At 32.3% G+C, this 15374-nt stretch overlaps 1 long non-coding RNA gene and 1 pseudogene across 1 annotated transcript; both read right to left on the bottom strand.

Annotated features, from left to right (window-relative positions):
- Positions 1-5869: 5869 nt before the first annotated feature.
- On the bottom strand, positions 5870-6082 carry LOC111561611 (annotated as a pseudogene).
- Positions 6083-9104: 3022 nt separating this feature from the next.
- On the bottom strand, positions 9105-10437 carry LOC109501700. Its single transcript, XR_002159933.3, has 2 exons — positions 10267-10437; positions 9105-9210 (listed from the first exon to the last, which is right to left on the bottom strand). It is a non-coding gene; the product is annotated as an uncharacterized LOC109501700 (long non-coding RNA).
- Between the last annotated feature and the right edge of the window lie 4937 nt (positions 10438-15374).

Raw genomic sequence — 15374 nt, 5'->3', positions numbered from 1 at the left:
TTTATAGTTCTTATAAATTAGAGTGTTTTGGAAATTCATTGGGAAGACTTGTACTGTGAAAAGATAATCTTTTCATTTCATATCATCTTTTACTGATGTACTTAAAATTTCTAGCATCATGATTTGATCTTTTCAAATTTATTTCAGTCACTATTCTTTCACTCTATACTTTCCAGATATGAAAATACTATTGAAATAATCGTAAACATGTGAAAGATACAAAAATGATTCTTTTTAAAACCACTTTCATTAAAATGTTCTAATGAAATCCATCCTTCTCATTTAATAACTTTAATATAAAACTGAAATAAGTTGTATCTGCTTAATATTTTCACTAATACTAAATACATTTAGTATTAATACTAAATACATTTAGTATTAATACTAAATACATTTAGTATTAATACTAAATACATTTAGTATTAATACTAAATACATTTAGTATTAATACTAAATACATTTAGTATTAATACTAAATACATTTAGTATTAATACTAAATACATTTAGTATTAATACTAAATACTAAATACATTTTATATTTTACTAAATACACACACTAGATGTGAACAAATTAACAGTGAAAAGCAAACATTTGACAGTATTTGAAATATAATATGTCTCTTTTTAAAAATCCATTTCTCATTTGAGAAAAGACATTATTATGATTTAGAATTTTCTCAGTGGCTTATGCACCTAAATATTTATCCTAATAACATTGTATTTTTTGAATTTTTTTGATGTTTATTCATTTTTGAGAGATGGAGAGAGACACAGCGTGAGTGTGGGAGGGGCAGAGAGAGAGGGAGACACAGAAACCAAAGCAGGCCCGGGCTCTGAGCTGTCAGCACACAGCCCGATGTGGGCTTGAACTCACAGACTGCCAGATCATGACCTGAGCCGAAGTCAGATGCTCAACTGACTGAGCCACCCAGGCACCCCACATTGTATTTTAAATTATAGATTTTAAAGCAGATAATAATCTGTACAAGGAAAAGAAACACACAATATTTATTTCATGGGTACATAAGTATGTATGTACTTAGACTAATTGATTTAGAATAACACAAGTGGGTAAAAATATGAAATTGTTTTGCAACTTGTGTTTTAAATAATGCAAATGTAGAAAATTATGACCTTCCCTTCTAATGTACCATAGATATTTTAGTGCAGCTTCCAATTTTAAAATAGCATGAAGTGATTAATATTCATCAAAAGGAAGTGGGAAGAGAAGCATCATTTTATTTTCAATTAATAGAAAACATGGCATTGTCTATTTTTAGTCTCCTAGCTATTTATCCATTCCCTACGGAAGTGAATGGGCTTCCACACTCCTTGTCTGCTTTTTTGCTAAAAGTGCTTGCCTGGGCTGCCAAGCTCACCACGCAGTTTCTATCTGGCATTGAAGCGCTATCTTTTTCAGCCATGCAAGTCTGTGTTTTGTGATAAAGTGCCGTTATGGGCAGCCTTGCTGACTCTACTCTGCTTCAGAAAGAACTCGTGTGCACTACAGGATTCCATTTGAAAACTCTCTCTTCTGATGCTTGACTTTCTTCTGAAATTGTACTTGCAATCCTAATGGTTCTCTTTTTAATATTTTGACTCATTTTACTTGTTTAATATGAACTAGATATTTAATTCTACATAGAACAGTGAGGAGGTTTCTGACTGCTACAGAAAGTAAATTTTATAAGAGATAAACTACAATTTATAACTTGATTTTACCCAGCATGTATCACTTTAAATGCACAGATGGAGAGTTTTCAGGCCACTATGGGGGTAATCTGACTTGTGATATGTTGGTCTATTCATTTCACATTCCACAAGATCCACCGTGATTATTTCAGTCCATGTGATGACATAGTGGCTGTATCACTGTAAATTTTTTCAGCATGAGAAAAGAAAGCATTGGTTGTATTACCAGCCATTTATTTAATGTGTGTATAGGCATCATCTTGGAACATCCATTTCTGATGTTTTATAGGCACTTGACACCGTCTGCCTCAAACACATAGAAATGAAGGATATATAGTAACTGAGTGTATCTACTTATAAGTTTAACTAACAAAGCTTTAAATATTTTTTACCTGAATTTATAAATTAGATATATTTAGTTTTTAGGAATCACACAAGCAGGACAGAGAAAACTCACACTATAGTAGGCAAATCTCTCCCAAAACTGCTTAAAGAATTTTCATAAATTCAAACTTATAAATTCGTAAGTTAAATTCCCTTAACAACTCTAACACTGTTAACAGAAAATAAAGTCATCCTAGACATTTTAGCTATAAGTATCAAATATACCATGTTCCCCTAAATATCATACGCACTTTCATTAAAAAAAAAAGACACTGATATTGTAAACTTAATAATGAAGTGTTAGTGATTTAGACTTGGCTCCCTTCATTATATCTTAACTTAATTACCTTTTAACTTACTCTCTAATGGGCATGCTGAGGTTACTTGGTGGAAAATTAAAAATCATTGTACTGTTTGCTATGCCAGGTTTGCTGTAATTATTGGTATATTTGTTTATCATTCACAAACTTGAAATCATTTTATGAGAACTATATGTGTGCCCTGGATTCCTCCCAGGATGCTGATTAGACAGGTGGGACCATTTTTAAAGCTGTCTGATTTGGTTGATGGAATTTCCTACTCCCTTTAATTTACTACCTAATTGAAATCTATTTCTTCCCATGATCTTCTCCTGTTACAATTCAGCACTGCTGCAATTCTAAAATTTTTAAATGGCATCCATTGGGTTTCAAAATTCACTTATCTTTGTCTTCTGAAGCTATAATTCTGACTTTAGGCTAATGACATTTTGGAAACAAAAGAGAGGGAAAATTATGAATAGCAGAAAAGGGGAGAGGTATTTGTTTCTTTTCTCCTCAATTACAGATTATTTTTTCTGTCTTCATGTATTTATTAAATTGGCTTTTAGTTCCTCATTTTATTGGAGAATAGCAAATTTAACATTCCTATTCATGTAGAAAGGGCAAATGTCAGCTAGTCATTGATACTTTAGGCAATATCAATGTCTAATTTCAGCTGGGACCTAAAGTTACAACGTAGACTAGTGTGGAAAGAACTAGGGTTTTAGTGATTAGACATGGGTACTAATCTGACTTTACCAATCATCATCTGTATGATGTTGAACATGTTACTTAATTTTTAATGTCAGTTTCCATATCTTTATATCTGGGGTAACTAAACAAACCACACCAATTTATTGTGAAAATAAAATCACATCTCTAAAGTACATTTTAACATGCCTGACACCTAGGTAACACTTCTTAAATTATAGTTGCAATTAGTTAATCTATCAAAATAATCTTATATATGCTAGGGTGGAGTGGTTCATTACTGATATTAAATGTAGCTTTGAAAATAGATTTTACTTTTAAACTCACTAGGGCAAAGAATTTAATTTAAAATCTGCCATGTTTCATACAGATGTCAAGATCTGTGAAGGGACTGAGATCTGAGATCTGAGATTTTGCCCTCTGTGTTAGCTAATAAGTTATCCTGTCGAAAGTTCACCTACATCGATAAAGACAAAAGATGCCTGCATGAGACAAAGCAACAGCAGTGGTCAGCATTATATTGTTTACACTAGTTCTCCAAGCCCTAATTCCCACATGCCACCTGGTGACATGACAAGGTCTGGGTGATGCCTGTACACACTGTGGGTTATGTTAAAGGAGAAAAAAAAAAAACCTGAGTTTAAAAACCCTAATTTTTTATAAGGAGACTGTGAGCAAATCTACTCAACCTTTGCCCTGGAAAGAGACATTGTAATTATTAATGTGAACAGCAAACCAATATGCCTTCTGTTCTGGAAGACACTCTCTAACTTCCAAAGCTATTTGCTTTATGAACAATCTTGAAAGATGATATAGAACAAAAACTGTTAATGCCCCTGCTCAGAAGACAGAAGTACATGGAGAATTGAATCCCCACAGTGGGATAATGGAAACTGTGGACCTTCTAGTATAAAAACCAGGAGAAAATTTTATGAACATAATTTTAATTCAGTCATTCAAAGTGCTGAATTCTATCCAAACCATTTGTTGACAGGTGTGGTAGAGGAGATCAGTTACTTGTGAATGTCTTAATAGTATTTTAGAGAGGAAAAAAGAAAAATTGGGATATTTATGACGTTTTCGGATACAGTAGAAATCATGTATTTCAATGTGAGGTCTTAATTAGGACAGGTTCACGATGTAGTAGTGGACGATGAGTGGACCAGGCAAAGCTAAGGTTTTGAGAAAACAATTCCAAAGTGAGTGTTATGTATTGGAAGTTAGCAGACAGATGTTCATATTAATGAGTTTTTCAAAAGTGCTTGAAAGGAACAATAATGTTACTTGTATCTTTTATCTTTTTGGATTGGGTTTTCTGGAAGAGCAAGAATAAGTGTAACATTAGTGAAGTCTTGATAATACAGAGATTAAGCAGTGTGATATAGATGATTTTGCTTCTTCAAAGCCAAATGACGTTTATCCAAAGCCTGTCATTATTTGTATATGAATCTGGATTTGTGACATGGAGACATCTACTCACATTTAATAGGTTTTGTATCTTGAACACAATATGGGGAAAAGGATAGAAAACAGAATATACCAAAAGGAGAAATTAAAAAAAAATGATCATGGTGTGGGAAAATGACCAATTTAAGGTAAAAAAAAACAAAAAAAAACAAAAAAAAACTGTAGAGAGGGCACCTGGGTGGCTCAGTGGGTTAAGTGTCTGACTGCCACTCAGGTCTTGATCTCACCATTTACGAGTTTTTTTTTTTTTTAATTTTTTTTTAACGTTTATTTATTTTTGAGACAGAGAGAGACAGAGCATGAACAGGGGAGGGGCAGAGAGAGAGGGAGATACAGAATCTGAAACTGGCTCCAGGCTCTGAGCCATCAGCACGGAACCCGACGCGGGGCTCGAACTCAGGAACTGTGAGATCATGACCTGGGCCGAAGTCAGCCGCTTAACCGACCAAGCCACCCAGGCGCCCCTCACCACTCACGAGTTTGAGCCCTACATCCAGGTCTGCGCTGACAGCTCTGAGCCTGGTGCCTGATTTGGATTCTGTGTCTCCCTTTCTCTTTCTGCCCCTCCCTCACTAATGTTCTGTCACTCTCTCTCAAAAAAAATAAACATCAAAATTAAAAAAGAAATATATCCATATATATATATATATATATATATATATATATATATACATATATATGTGTACATATATATACGTATATATATACGTATATATATGTGTGCTGACAGCTCAGAACCTGGAGCTTACTTCAGATTCTGTGTCTCCCCGTCTCATCCCCTCCCCCACTCGTGCTCTCTTTCTCAAAAATAAACCTTAAAAAAATTTTTTTAATGTACAGGAAACAAACAGGGAAGAAATGTTAAACACACAGAAGAATTCTAACAGTACACTAGCATCTGCCCTAAGAATGAATATAAGATTAGAGTCACATTATTATAAAAAAGGTATCTTCCTTGCACTTAGGACAATAGAGAAAAATGAGTCCAATCAGAATATCTGATCTAAGTGTATATATATATATATATATATATTAATCTTATTATAGAAAATACTTTATTGAGCTATATTTTTAAGATGATTAAAATGACTCACAACTTGTAGCCAGCTGAAAGTTTTTCCAGGTGTTCTTATTTGTTCTTTCTTTCTTTTCCGTTTTGGTCTAGATTTGATATTTCCAAAGTCAAAAGTTACATAAGTCCCTGTAGACAAGGGGTGATTTATAAGCAAAGAGGGTCATCAAGATTAGGATGGAGTTCAAAAGAAGCAATAAGAGAGAAACCACTTGAGAAAACGGAAGTTATTTTATGTTCCAATAAGAATTCCCCAAGCCTATCATTCTCAAAGCAGGCTGTCCAGAAAATAAAACCTTTTCTTAAAAATAAACTTTCAGGTTTGAAAAATATTTTTTGGTGCAAATGATAAAGTTAGAGCTTTCTGACCAATGGGCTTCCATTTTCCAGGGATAATTATTAAACTGATAAGGACAGATACCATACTTGATCTTAGCCAAAAGACCGAGAAGCGGTTACAGATAATTATTAAAATATGAGAAAATGAGGCAGTAATACTAGAGGTAAATTTACAACGTTTAGTTCTTCCTAAACAGAGAATTGACATCTGTTCAGACAGTTTGGTGGGCTGCTTTTTTTTTTTTTATTACATTCTGGTTTATATTTCAGTTTCTCTCTAGAAAGATTTGCCCTGATGCATTAATAGGAAACCTATTATTAAAATTCACCAAAGCTGCATACTCCAAATTCACCTGTATCCATAGTGAAGATGACATTTCACCTCCATCATTCTGCCTTTTTTGTTCATCGAACTTATTTGATATGGAAAAAGAATGCAATAACATATATTGAAGGAGGACACAGGAGAAGAAAGAGCAAACTGGAATGACTCCTTCAGAGGGAGCTGAGATTTGCTGCAAAATTGGCATGTGGCCCCTTAACGCAGCAGATTGAGATCCAGTAGCCATTGAGGAACAACCATTTAAGTATCATGACAGCTGTATTCAGCCGTCAAAGAAAAGTTGGACAGACTTCATGGTGGATGACTGGACAGGATGACATATTAAATGTTCTTTAGCTCAAGGTCTACTCAGAAAACAGAACCCAACTCAAAGCTTGTGTGAGGCTAGTTTATTATTATTATTATTATTATTATTATTATTACTATTATTTTTAGTTTATTTTTTGAGAGAGAGAAAGAAAGCAGGGGAGGGGCAGAGAGATAAAGAAAGAGAATCCCAAATAGGCTCCGAACTGTCAGCATAGAGCCCAATGTGGGCTCGAAACCATGAACTGTGAGATCATGACCTTAACCAACTGAGCCACCCAGGCAGCCCAAGGCTAGTTTATTTTAGCATGTGATCCCAGGTAGGAGATGGAATGCAGGGCAGTGAGAATGGAATAGGGAAGGAGGAACCGCCAATGCAAGGATGTCATGGAGTTGGATGTTCTCCAGGAACAGGGAATGTTACCCATTCCCATTGAGACCTTCTGAGGACCTTATAAAATGGACCCACAGAATTATCTACCCAAAGATGAAACAGGGAGATATGTGTCCAATACTTTTTGGCCCTGTTGGTCCAGGTTGGCCCTGTTGGCATTAATTGTTTATACTTCTAGATCACGAGGCAGTCTGACTAGATGACATTCCCCACATGGGTCTTACAGGAACTCCAGGGCAAGACTCACATTGTAAGATCCTCAGCTTGAGGCAATGCTTTTGGAGGTTGCACCTGAAAAAGCTCTCTAAAATTTGTGTGATGCTGACTGCTGCGACCAGAGGATTTTCAAATAGTGTACAAGTTGTGTCCAAGGTAAAGGATAGTCAGAACGATAATACTAAATTGAGTCTGGGATGGGATTAGTCTGATGAAAGACAATTTGGTCAGAGATTTAATGATTCTAATGATACAAAAGGCAGTGTGCCATACTAGTGCATTTGATTCCCAGAACTAATCCCTTTTTATTACTTTTTTCCTTTATATGATGAAGTTATTTTCAGAAATAATCATGAATTTAAGTAAGTAATAATAATGGTCAAATAAAGCCTACAGTGATTTTTTTCTTTTGTTGAATTCTGTACTTCTAATTATACAAGTAAAATAATATAAATATTAATAATATAAAATAATGTAAATAATATAAGACAAAAATTAAGACACTTTAATTTTAAAAATGTTTTTATAAAATATTTAAAACCCATAGTTTTATATCTATATACTGGTCTATCACAGAAATGAATGATAACATTACGTTTTAGTTTTGAGCCTTAAGTTCTGAAAACTTATCAAAGGGTTTGTCAAAATCTATATTCTTCATATATTGATGTTTAATAAATAGCATAGCCAAGTTCCATTTTTCATTCATGATTGATAAAGTATTTTTAATGTTTTTTTTAATTTCAAAAGGTTGTTTCACTTGATGTGGCAATTATACAAAATAAATTAATTAAATTTTTTTTTTATTTAGAGAGAGAAACCATGAGTGGGGGAGGGGCAGAGAGAGAATCCCAAATGCAGAGAATCCCTGCACTCTCAGTGCAGATTCCAATGTGGGGCTCAGTCTCACGAGACATGAGATCATGACCTGAGCCGAGGTCAGATGCTTAATCGACTGAGCCATGCAGGTGCCCCTACAAAAGAAATTCTTAAATATAATAGTTTGTTGGAGATTCATAAAAAGTAAATTTTGCAATAAAATCCAGACATTCCCATAATGTCTATGCATTTATTTCTTCAGGACTGATTCTGGCAGATTTTCAGTATTTCTATAGTTCAAAAATATTTTCACCAAATAATTCATCATACATTTCTGTTACATTTGGTAAAAATATATTTGAAGTTTTCTTCTTCAGAGAAAACTCTCTACATATAAGTGTACATTGACTTTATTTGATCTACTAATTTAGAATAATTGCCCAGTTGTTAATGAAAATAATTGAGACATTCAAATACTGTATCTTTGACTTTTTTCTGATGACCTAACACCATTATCCTTTATCATTTCTTTTGGCATTTATCTTCTGCAAATATTCATTTCCTTACATTTTATTGTTGCAAAGTTACTAACCTCCATTGTTTTCTGAATCAATCTTCAAGTGTTAATTTAAAACTTGATGTTTCACTCTAAATAATTCAAATCTTACTCAGGTTTTCTGCAATATTTGTGTCACTTTAATATTTACATTTCAAATTTCACTTTCAAGTTAGGTAACTCAGAAAAGACATAGACAGCAGAAGACAATATCTGAGATGATGTTTGTGTGTCCCTTTTTCCTTTGAATCAACCAGTACTTCATGGATTGAATTAACTTTCAAAATGTGTCTTTCCTGTGCACTCAGCTTCATAATGAGCACTACATCTTTTAAGAAAGTCCTTAGTGATAATATCTACATTCTGCAGCCTTTGCTATTGATCAGGTGAACCTGAAAGGATAGGTTTATTTTTCACAAATTCCAAAATATATTTTCCTGAGGAAATCTTCTAAAAGAGTGAATTCTCTTAAGCTTTGGGGAAAAAAATGTGCTCAAGGAACAAATGAGAATTAAGGATTAATTTATTTCACATTTTTCCATTATTTGTTTTGGCCACAGTTATACTGTTGTCATATTCTTGACCATTGGGCAGTCGTTTCAGGGAATTTCCTGGAAAAGAGAGAAAAAGCTCAAAATTAATTTCTTTATCTTGACCATCTTCAAGATTGATGTATTTGATCAACTTGTATAAATGAACAGAGTATAAAGCTTTGGGAATGTTAAGAATTTCAAACTACTTTGCATTTTTAATGCAACTATCTGTTCTTTGAGGTAATTTTCCAAAAGATGAATATAATTATTTAGACCATAGAAAAAAAAACTAGCATGGTAATACATTACTGCATAGTAAAACATTACAAAATGTTCCTTTGACTTTGGGTCATAATTTGAGAGTAATTTCTTCAACTTCAAAACAGTGTTCTTTATTTGCTAATGACATATGGTTTTTATGATCAGGGAAAGGATATTTTATTTGGCTGAAAGCATTATTAACTCTAAATAGGATATAAAAAGTCATTTTTTATTCATACACATACACACAAACATATATCTACATGTGTGCATATGTATGTATATATGTGTGCATATATGCATATATATGTTTTCATATGTGGTGTAAAAATCTTCCATTTTGTAAGAAGATAAATATTGTTCAGATGTCTTAATATCAGGGACTTTAGAATATACTTTCCAGCAGGTTTTAAAATGATTTATTAAGCTGGACATGCCAGGTTTTGTTTCATTACCAGTAAACTAATAAAATATATAATTTTTTCAGTTTCTAAACAACTCACATAAACTCTCAATTTTCCACTATATGGAAAATATATAAAAAGTCTAAAAACCATCAAGATGACAAGAGTTGACTTCCCTCCTTTGGTCTTTTTCTCATTCTCATTCAATTGTATAACAACATTTATTACAATATGGTTCACTTCTTTTAAACGGGTTTAATCTCAATCACCTGGAACGAATATTGACTAAGTAGTGAAATCATAATACATTAAAATTTCATTTATCATATCTTTTCCTTCAAAGGCTTAGCCAAGCATCTCCTTATCATCATCATTATCATCATCACTATTAGTGTTGACTTTTGATGATACTTACTTTCTGTTCAAAATTATCAAACTTGAGAGAAAAATATTCAAATTCATCCTTTACCTGTATCACTTAAGCATTATTCTTTCTTGTATGGGTTCTTAGGATTGTATGTGAAATCCTGATTTTCCTATAATTGAAGAACTATATGTAATTTTTATATATTACACTTTTTAGAGTATGTTCAATGATTCAATTACCTCCTGTATTGACTTCTATTTTCTTGTTTTACTCCACTAGAATGTTATCACTTCACGTTGACAAGATACCTCACATTAAAGTTCTTTACAGAACTTTACAGAACATAGAATTATTATGGTTTCACAATAATATAGAAAATGACTTTAGGCTACTCCAAATTCCTGGAGAGGGAAAAAACCTCAAAACACAAAAAACTATGTAGATAAAGTTTTATAACAAATGAATGTCAAACTTTGGTTAGTTTGATATAATTATTTAAATTACTTTTTATATGTTAATAAGTTTATTTTCTCACAACCAAACATAAAATTTTTATTTTGAGTAACAACTCAATTGCTCCACTGGTGCACATTTTATTTTTATGAGTTGTTTTCTGTTTTAAAACAAAAATTAATTAAAATAGAATAATAAAATCCAATTTTAAGTATGTTATTAAAATCAATAAAATATTACATATGTGGCTTAATATGAACTTTTCAAACAAAAATTATGCACCTCAGAGTTCATATATTATTTCACTCAGGTCTTAAAATAAAAATTCCAGCAGTCACATGGAATGACAAAATTGACCTAATTCAAATTCCATTTCTTTATCTGTACATTCATTGTGCTGACACTGTTTATTCTGTGTCCACCTTTGGAAAAAAAAAAGCTTGAGCTTTTTTCTGCCTAGATACCCTTAATGAAATATTCTATATTTTTAATAAAATAAAAAATGAAAAATATATAGATATTAATCTTATTATCATTATTTTGTCTGAAAAATGAAACATATAAGATTTATAGTAATCAAATGAACATAACTTAGCTATCTAATTGAATGACTGATAGGGAAATTTAAGTGGTACAGAGGATTACCATATTGGGATTTTTAAAAATATTCTAATATAAAATAACATGTGCTACCTATAAAATAAATTTCAACTAGAGGATAATAGAAAAATATAGCTGCATGTTAGTGATCCTTTCTGAAATGAGTATCTTTAAAATGAGCTAGACTTTAAGAAGAATATTTATGAAATTCTTTTACACATTTCCTTGTAAGGAGAGGAAAAATAATATGTAGTACCACATTGGTTGGAGACACACTGTACCTGATGATATTTAGAGATCAAACTATTTAGAAAACAATGACTGTAACTGGGTCCACATGTGTTGGGGGCTTACTGTACAACTGAGAGTTCTCTGAATTAACTTCCATATAGTGTACAATATTTAATAGAGGACACAATAAAATATGTGAATTGGAAGCATATATATGTTTTTTTTTAACTTGACTGTAACCATGACATTTTTGAACTTTAACAAATTATTCTCTGAGGAAAGAATAATTTATTACTGACATTATTTAAAATTGATGAATCATGGTGATAATAAAAATATAGAACAACTTTTATTTTAATATTTTATTATTTTTATAAAATATGTAAAGTCATGTACCCCGTTACTGCCTGCTCCTAGGCAGAATGCTACCTCTTTACTGCCCATAATGTGATATAATGGAAAAGTGACACTGAATAGGATTTTCTGTAATAATCAATGATTTGGCAAACCTAATACTCATTGACTTCTCATTTCTCACTATAGGAAGCCTATAAGACTGACTTTAGAGAAAGTTAGAAAAAAGAAGTATCTGAGTCAGAAAGTAATAAGAAAGAAACAAAAAAGATAGTATTCAGAACTGGTTAACATTACCAATTTAAGGAGCAATTCAAGTACACTAATTTGAGAAGCATGTTTGACTTTTGTGAAATTAGCCCATCCTTTCTCATAGGATCAGGAAAAGGCAAAGAAACGAAAAACAAACAAACAAACAAAAAATACTTGGAAGATGTTTGTTTGTTTAGGAAAGTTGGCTTCTTAAGCCTAAGAAATTCCATGATAACATATAATGGTGGCAGTCCCCATTTTGCCTTCCTTTGAGTAGACAATTTTATTTTTTCTCTTGTGACTTAAGTACTTCAAATGATGTTTACCAAGTGGAATGCCTAGCACCTAAGTATTCTAAAATGGTATCCATCCATGGTCTGATAATAATAATTATGATTATAACTTTCAACAGATTCTATATTGTATTAAGATGTTCAATATGAGGTAATCAGCTTAAACTGATGCCATATACATCATAATCATTTTTACAAACAACTCATTCTTAGCTGTATTTCTCATTTTCAAGTGTGTTGATTAATTGAACAGAAGTATCTCATCAGATCTTTTTCTATTTCACCTTTTTCATACGTTCAGTCTTCATTTAAATGCAGTGAGGCATGCTTGATATACGCCTAAGTGGAGCTTGCACATTTTTGACTCTGTTCACTGAGCTTAAACAGCTCTCCCTGAAATTGGGTTGCATTTTTTTTATTGTTGATTCTCTTCTTCTCTTCTTAACTACTGTACTGCTTCAAAGCCTTCTTATAATCTATGTGTCACTGCCATCAAAAATGAAAGTTGAGCTATGAATTTGGGAGTTTGCCATCCTTATGAGGAACAGAGAAAGACTTCAAAGAGCCATTGCTAGGAAGCTAGGAAGGAATGCTATGAAAATGGTATATTTTTATACTTGATACAGATTATAGCTCCCAAATAGATGGTATTTAGAAATCAAAATATTTAGAGGATAAATGAATACCTATTATTTCATAATTGTTGGTGATAATTATGTGTTAATAAGCCAAGGAATTTCTTCATTTGCTACATTTCACTTATTCTTCACTCTCTCTTTCTTTTTAGGACTTCCTTCTGAATCCTAAGCTAAGAAGATGAAAATATCTGAAATTGTCCATGATAAACTTCTTCACTTCTAGCATACTCTTTAATTGCATATACCTAGAAGAGTATTGTAAGGTCTCTAGTAGCCTGGAATACAAGAGAAAAAGTTAAATTGAGATAAGCTCACAGTTGAGGTTTTCTACACTGTAGACTTAATTAAGCTTATTTTAGTTCCATACATGGACCATGCTCTTTTCTCACTTCCAGACTTCAACATTGTGGTCTCTTTAATTCTGTAGACCCTTCTTCCCCACTTTTGATTTAAAAGTATATTAGAAATTTGCTTTCTCCTGAATGTCTTCCAGAACTCTTATACTAATATATCCCCTTATTTTGTGCTTCTGTCTTACCCCATACTTTTCTCTATTGTTCAAATGTTTTTAAGTGTCTGTTTCACATCTGAGAACCTGTAAGCAATGTGAAGGCTGAGATCTTACCTCTGATGATAATAAGTGGTGATAGCTCTTGAACAGGTATTTAAATGAATGAATAACAATGGAGAACACATATTGAGGGTTCACACAACTTGGAGTGGCAATGACTGATAAAAACCAAGTTTTCTTATTTTTAGTACAATTCCTATTCTGTCGCAGTACATTGACCTAATTAATCATGATCCTCTGAGTATGTAAGTTATCAAAAACTGAGAAAGAAAAAGAAAAAGTGGTTTTAATAAGCTATTTTTCTAAAATCCATTTTGGGGTTAATATCCATATTCATTTTTACTGACTTTAATAATTCAAGTGCATTAAACTTGCTCTAGAATTTGTTACTTATTTTTCTTCTCATTTACATCTCTAAAGAGAAAGAATTCTATCAATGAATAGTGAATCACAAGAGCTGCACTTTTATTGCTAAGCAGATATATATAGTGCTATAAATAAATCAATATTTTTATTTGTGTGCTATGGCCACAGTATTTTTTCTCTGTTAAATTAAGCCTTAATGAATTTTGTAAGTGATCTTGGACTTCAATAAAAAGTTCATCAACTGACTACAAAAGTATTCCTTCATGAGGTATTAAAATAGAAAAATAGCAATGGTAGATAGCCTGCTTTATAGAAGGAAAAACACCCAGATTTTAAAGATCGTATTTTAAAACTTTTTTTTTCAACGTTTATTTATTTTTGGGACAGAGAGAGACAGAGCATGAGCAGGGGAGGAGCAGAGAGAGAGGGAGACACAGGATCGGAAACAGGCTCCAGACTCTGAGCCATCAGCCCAGAGCCTGATGCGGGGCTCGAACTCACGGACCGCGAGATTGTGACCTGGCTGAAGTCGGACGCTTAACCGACTGCGCCACCCAGGCACCCCACCCTATTTTGATCTCATTCTCTGACTATGCTTCCAGAAAATTTCTGAGCACTAGAGTAGAATAACGCAATGTTATGGAAGAGAGACAGTATGGGTGTAAGAGCAATAGAGAAATAATGCAGCATCCCACCAAAGAGAAAAGAAAGGGAAGCATACTCTCTTAAGTTGGAACACTTATACTAGCTAATAAGTGCTTCCTTTAAATATACAACTTCTCTCATAAAGAGGAAATAAAAATACTGTAAGTCAAGAGAAAAAGGTCAGAAAGGGTATTTCTTATTTTTTTCCTCTCCTTGCAAGGAAATATGTAAAAGAATTTCATAAATATTCTTCTTAAAGGCTAGCACATTTTAAAGATACTTATTTCAGAAAGGATCACTAACAGACAATTATATCTTTTTCTTATTATCCTCTAGCTGAAATTTATTTTGTAGGTAGCACATGTTATTTTATATTATTAGAATATAAAAAAAAATCCCAATATGGTACTCCTCTGTACCACTTAAATTTCCCTATCAGTCATTTGATTAGATAGCTAAGTTATGTTCATTTGATTACTGTGAATTTTATAAGTTTCATTTTCCAGACAAAATAATGAAAACAAGATTAATATCTAAATATTTTCCTTTTTTATTTTATTAAAAATATTTGATTAGATAGCTAAGTTATGTTTATTTGATTACTATAAATTTTATAGGTTTCATTTTCCAGACAAAATAATGAAAACAAGATTAATATGTAAATATTTTCCCTTTATTATTTTACTAAAAATACAGAATATTTTGTTAAGGGTATCTAGGCAGAAAACAGATGTTATTTATAAAGGATCCAATATTAGCTTAATTTCATGCTTTTTTCCCTGAAACTATTTTAATAAAAGGCAGTGG

The sequence above is a fragment of the Felis catus genome, chromosome B4 (genome assembly GCF_018350175.1).
Source record: "Felis catus isolate Fca126 chromosome B4, F.catus_Fca126_mat1.0, whole genome shotgun sequence".
Lineage (NCBI taxonomy): Eukaryota > Metazoa > Chordata > Mammalia > Carnivora > Felidae > Felis > Felis catus.
This window is presented reverse-complemented; position numbering and strand designations above follow the sequence as displayed.